The 6,000-nt window shown below is 41.2% G+C and overlaps 1 non-coding gene across 1 annotated transcript; it reads right to left on the bottom strand.

Moving 5' to 3' along the window:
- Nucleotides 1-785: 785 nt before the first annotated feature.
- Nucleotides 786-867, bottom strand: TRNAL-UAG (transfer RNA leucine (anticodon UAG)). The gene has a single exon. It is a non-coding gene; the product is annotated as a tRNA-Leu (tRNA).
- Between the last annotated feature and the right edge of the window lie 5,133 nt (nt 868-6,000).

The following is a 6,000-nucleotide window of genomic DNA, read 5'->3' as shown; positions in this document are numbered from 1 at the left end:
CTGACTTCAAACCCATCCTAGGACTCTTTTCCGGCTAGGTAGGAGTCCGGATGTTTTTCCTTGCCTGGCTAAGACTGGTTATTGAATCACTTCCCTGACCTGGTGAGCAACTGTCTCCTTCAATTATTATCTTCCTGCCTAACACACTTCTTTGCTGTCCTTATGGTGGGCTTGGAGGGAGAGGCAGAAAGCGGGTGGGAGGCAGGGAAAGGGGTGATGTAGTAGCTGTGTGGACACCAGAGGCAAGAGGAAAGGGAAATAAGAAGGAACACCCTATAGGTGACCCATTAAGGGTCTGGGAGGAAAGCACCAGGTACCACTTTGGGTGCTGGGTTTGACTGTCTGAATTTGTTACTTCAGCTCTGAGTAGGATTGCCGAATGTTTTCGAGTTAACTCTTAGGAGCAAACGGTGTGACAAAGGCTCACTTCACTCCCTGATGCCCTCTATGCCCCACCTTAACTTTTACTGCGCTTTCAAGGTTATGTCAAGATTCCAAAACTATCTCCACTCTCTAGAGTGCCCCAGGTTAAATGCCATCTCTTTGGCAAGCAACACCTATTCTCTCCCTTAAACAGAAAGGAGGTCGAGGATCCTGAGGAGTGTGTCTTCTAGAGATCCGCTTGACTTACGAGCTCCACGCCGGTAAACTGAGTCACTCGTTCACTAGAGCCAAGTGTTCAGAAAATTCAGATACTGCGTTTTGAGATTTGGCCAAATGCCGCAGGAATCTACACTTTTATTTGAAGGAAAGATGAAGGCTACGACTATTTAGAAACAAAACCCTGGCAGCGGTGGGATTCGAACCCACGCCCCCGAAGAGACTGGAGCCTAAATCCAGCGCCTTAGACCGCTCGGCCACGCTACCAAACCTACGGAGAAGTTTCGCCTGCACTTCCTAGCTATATCTCTCTGCTGGTTTTTTTCAGTGTTGTCTTCTGAACCCCCAACCTGAGACCAAGAGTGTAGATATTGCCAAAGGACCCTACGGAAGAAATTCTTCCCCTCCTCCTCCGCTCCATTGGACCCAACCTGGATCCGCCCAACCGGAACAGCTCTTCTCACTCCAGAAACTGAAGGGAAAATTCTTTAAAACCATCCGCTCCGGAAGCGAGGCCCTTGGGATCCAGAACGTAAGCGCACTCCGAAGTGAGGGGTCGCGCCAGCTTCCTCCTGGCGCCCAGAAAGCGCTCAACAAGTGTTTACGCCACGGAGGAATGAATTCCTTTTGTCTTCAGATAGCTTTGGGGTGGGGGTAAGGGGGGTAAAAGGTCGTGCTGGGCGAGTAAGGAAGACCAAAGCTGAATTCAGCGCTAAATTTTGAGTTTGATACTTTTCAGTTCCGAAGCCAGAAAAGAAGTCTTGGCCCTCCAGGAGGAAAGTACAGAACGCCAATATGCTGATGTGCCTCTTTTGCTAGCATGTGACAGTAACAGAAAATGTAATTCACAATTAGTACCTAGATTTCAGAGAAAAACAGGTGCCTTTTGAGATCCTGCAACTCTGCTCAGTATTCAGAGAAAACTACCAAATTATAAATACAGTTTTCTATTTCTCCTTAGTTCTGTCAACTTATGCTTCTTATATACCTTATTCTTAAAAAAAGAAAAGATTTTATTTATCTATTTGTCAGAGACAGAGAGAGCGCACAAAGAGGGGGATCGGCAGGCAGAGGGAGAGGGCAAAGCAGTCTTCTCGCTGAGCAAGGAACCCTATGCACAGCTCCATTCCAGGACCCTGGGATCTTGACTCAAGCTTTCCCAGAGCCTAAGGCAGATACCTAACAGACTGACCCACACAGGCATCCCTTATATATATCTTATTCTTACAGTGCTTCTTCTATTTGCTTTTTGTACTATGTTTTTATCTTATAAAACCTGTATCTTTTTATCTTTACATCTTATAACAAGCTGTGTTATTAGATACATAGAAATTCAGGAATATTGTGGGGTTTTAAAAGAGAATTTGTTAGGACAGTTTCAGATTCATAGCAAAATTGAGTAGAAAGTACAAAGAATTCCCATATACCTCCTGCTCCCACATATGCACAGCTTTCTCTGCTATTAACATCCCACACCAGAGTGGTATATTTGTTACAATCGATGAACCAACACTGACACATCATTCTCACCCAAAAGCGTAGTTTACATTAGGGACTTTGGTGGTTTCATGTGATTTTTAGGATTGTTTGTTTCTATCTCTGTAAAGAATGACATTGGAATTTTGATAGGGATTGCCTTGAACCTGTAGATCACTTTGGATTGTTTGGACCCAAAACTATGGGTCCAATAAAAACTGTTAAACAGCTTTAATTCTTCCAATTCATGGACACCAGATGTCTATTTATCTGCATCTTTAGTTTCTTTCATTAATGTTTTATAATTTTCAGTGTATAAATCTTTTACATCTTTACTTAAGTACATGTATACATATGTCTATAAATAACAATTTTCCTGTAACTTAAGAATTGATTCTCTTTTATCACAAAGAATACTTCTGTTTCATCTCTCCTCATGACAGCATATGAAGTATTAGAGCATGGTGATGATGTCCCTCGAGTTTTCTCTTTTGCATATCTAAGATCTTCAGTTCCATTAAACATTCTTCCTCTAATGTGCTAGCCAGCTAGCTAGCCTCTCAGCCCTCTGCATTCCTGGTGGTTCATCTGGGCATATGCCTGAGAACAGTACTTACAAAATCATCCTGATAAAACAGGTGGACAGTCGTGAGCTGTATAAGGAGGAAGAAATCAAAGTCAAAAGGACGATAGTGAAAGGTCTGAACAGAGGTAGCAGGAGAAAGCTTTTACAGACACCAAAGTAATCTTCAGGTGACATTTAAAGGGGCTATGGAAAGCAGAATAAGTCAGCAGGAATTCCTGGTCACCAGGCAAGAGTTTGTAGGGTAGAGCTTCACTTTTCAATTCTTAAAAGATTTCTTTCAGAAGACAAACAGTCAACTTTTGTAGAGCCAGCTGAAACCCTTCCCCAGCCTGTTCATGGAGCCAGTGGCTCAAGGACAGCTGTACAATAAGCACTATTGTCCTCCTCCTCTTGCTGAACTATCTAGGGATCCCATATTTCCCTACTCTGTGTTTAGGATGCTGCAAGGTTTGAATCTCTTAATAGATGGGACAGAACAGTACTACAAGTTTGTTGGGTCCAAAATGGGGGTAAGGGGCACTGATGAAATGCAGAAATGATCTTGAGGAGTCACTATTGTTTTTCGTGTCACAAGGTTGGGTCTTACAAGTTTGAACCTTTGCCCTCCAGTGCCCAAAGTGAGAATCCTTTCATGAGCAGAAGGCCTGAACAGCACATCTTTTGAAGGACATGCATTTTCATTGCAACCCATCCCAGGCAGTTTCTGGGAAGTCTTGTGATGTTCTTTATTATACTTTTATTACTCTGATCCCCCTATTACCCAGTCTTAGTTTCCTCATACTCTGTTAAAAACGTGAAATCTCTTGCTCCAATCCTGCAGTTAAGCTCACCCTATTTGGGATTGAAGGGCATTCCATCTCGGCCTTAGAAAATCAGAGTTTTACAGAAGCTGTGAGTCCAAGAAACCTCCTTTTAGCATCCCAGTAGCCTATCCTACTTGCCAAGACCTGAGAGCATCCAGATGTGGCTCAGACCACACCCAGTGCTGCTCAGTTTAATGAAAAGCCGAAAGATGGGTGGCACTGGTCATCCACTTGGCAGGACAGAGACTTTTCTTCGTGGAAAGTGTGTTTCCATGGGAATCTGAAACCATTTGCTGGCTGGAGAAAGGAGGTTGGACATTTTCTGGAGGAAAACCAGCCCTACAGGGGCTGAATGCACATGACATGTCAAACTGATTCTACCTAGTGTTTATCTGAGGATTTTGCCTTAGAGATTCTCACTCTCAATAGATAACCACAGGTTTATGTTTAGGTAATTCCTCCCCTTTCTGTGGAGATACTCTGTGTACTGGTTTCTGGCACACCATTTAGTGACAACATACACAGGAGACCTGGCACCTGAATTCAGACTGGTTTCGTAGAGTTTACACTTAAACTGGATGAGACCTGGAAGGTCCTTAGAGATTTTCAGTTCTTGTTTACCAAGAACTTCAGGAACTGGAAACTAAAAGATTCTTGGTATTCCAGATTTCTGTGGGTTGAAATATCCTTTTATTCCCCCCTACTCTTGCCTTTGCATTTGTTTGCTCTCCATTTCTAATACTTATTAATGCCCTGATATGTGCTGATCACTTTGTTAGGTATTTGGAGACTAAGAAGTATGAATCATACAACCTTCCCCTCAAGTTGCTGAGGAATAAGCTGAGGGCACAACACTAATGCATATGATTCTTAAAACAAAATAAACTTAATAGTCTATAGCTAAGTGCACTAGAATCTCCTACCCTTTTTCTTTGCATTCTTATTTGTTCTTTCTCTGTGGCTTTTGTAGCATTTTCAAAAAGTTGGACATAGGTGGGGTGCCTGGCTGGCTAGGTTGGTGGAACATGTGACTCTTGATCTCAGGGTTGGGAGTTCAAGCCCCACACTATGTGTAGAGATTACTTAAAAATAAAATCTTAGGGGCGCCTGGGTGGCTCAGTGGGTTAAGCCGCTGCCTTCGGCTCAGGTCATGATCTCAGGGTCCTGGAATCGAGTCCCACATCGGGCTCTCTGATCAGAAGGGAGCCTGCTTCCTCCTCTCTCTCTCTGCCTGCCTCTCTGCCTACTTGTAATCTCTCTCTATCAAATAAATAAATAAAATCCTTAAAAAAAAATAAAAAAAAATAAAATCTTAAAAAAAATAAAAAGATGGGCATAGGAATAGATAGGAAACCACAATTTAGAAGTACAATTTCCTCTTCCTTGCAGATGTTTACCACCTTGTCTTCTATTTCTTTAAACACATTAATGATATTCATTTTAATATGTATAACTGATAATACCAATATTATTCTATCTATTGTTCTAGTTGATTCTTACTCATGTCACTGTGTTTCCTTATGTAATTAGTCCTCTAATTAATTGCACATTAGAAGCACAATTTAGAACTCTGGAAAATTAAAAAATAAAATTAAAATGTGTGCTATCTTTTGACACTCTTTTCATATAAGATGAAGAAATATGGGAAGGAGAACAGAACAATTTGACAATTTCATAAACAGTTGAATATATGTTGAAGGGGAATGTCAGTCTGGGTGCTTACGTCTAGGTATCATGGGTCACCTCCATTGTATCTGTCCTGTTCAGTATCTTAAGAGAGGGAGTGAAGAGGAAGGAATGGCAAGGATAAAAAAAAAATGTATCATGGATTTCAGAGGAAAGAAGAGATTAAATCTACTCCATAAACAGTAAAGGCATTGTGAATTATAAGAACATCGAGATGGTTTTCCAGGTAAGTAGTGTTTGACAAGTATGGTGAAATGAGAAATCATTATAGTTGATGAAGCAAATGATAACAACTGAAAAAGGTGTGAGTTCTATTTGAGGAATTATAAGTGGATCAAGTTAACTAGAACAAAGATCTGTTGGAAGTATACGGCTGTCATTTGGGAAATGTTGATCTAAATATTAGAAGATAAAAGCATTAAGGTAGAGAGGCACATACTGAGAGTACATTAGTGTAGTTAAGAGTCTTTAAGTTGAAAACAATTTTTGCTAAAATAAAAAAGGGGGATTTCTGTGATAATCCAGGAAAATCTCATAGATTCCAAGAGTGGAAAACACTGAGAACTCTGGAATGGGCCATAGCTAGTAGGGACTTAGAAGGTGTCCAGGCTCCCTTTCTTGCTATCACCTCTCCTTGTACTTTGGCATGCTCTTTTCTATGGTGATGTTTTCTCGGCTTCTCAGTTCATCTGGTGGAGTATGCTTGATGTTACAGTCCTACAACTCCAATTTCCTTTCTAGTAATTATGGGCTAATTAATTTGGACCAAACTCCTTGAAGAAAAATGAAAAAATATTGGGTAAGATTTGACCATATCTCCTTAAAAGCATCAAAGTACTAAAATGGTAG

Source organism: Mustela nigripes, chromosome 13 (assembly GCF_022355385.1).
Source record: "Mustela nigripes isolate SB6536 chromosome 13, MUSNIG.SB6536, whole genome shotgun sequence".
Lineage (NCBI taxonomy): Eukaryota > Metazoa > Chordata > Mammalia > Carnivora > Mustelidae > Mustela > Mustela nigripes.
The sequence above is the reverse complement of the archived record's forward strand: the minus strand, read 5'-3'. Positions and strand labels throughout refer to the sequence as shown.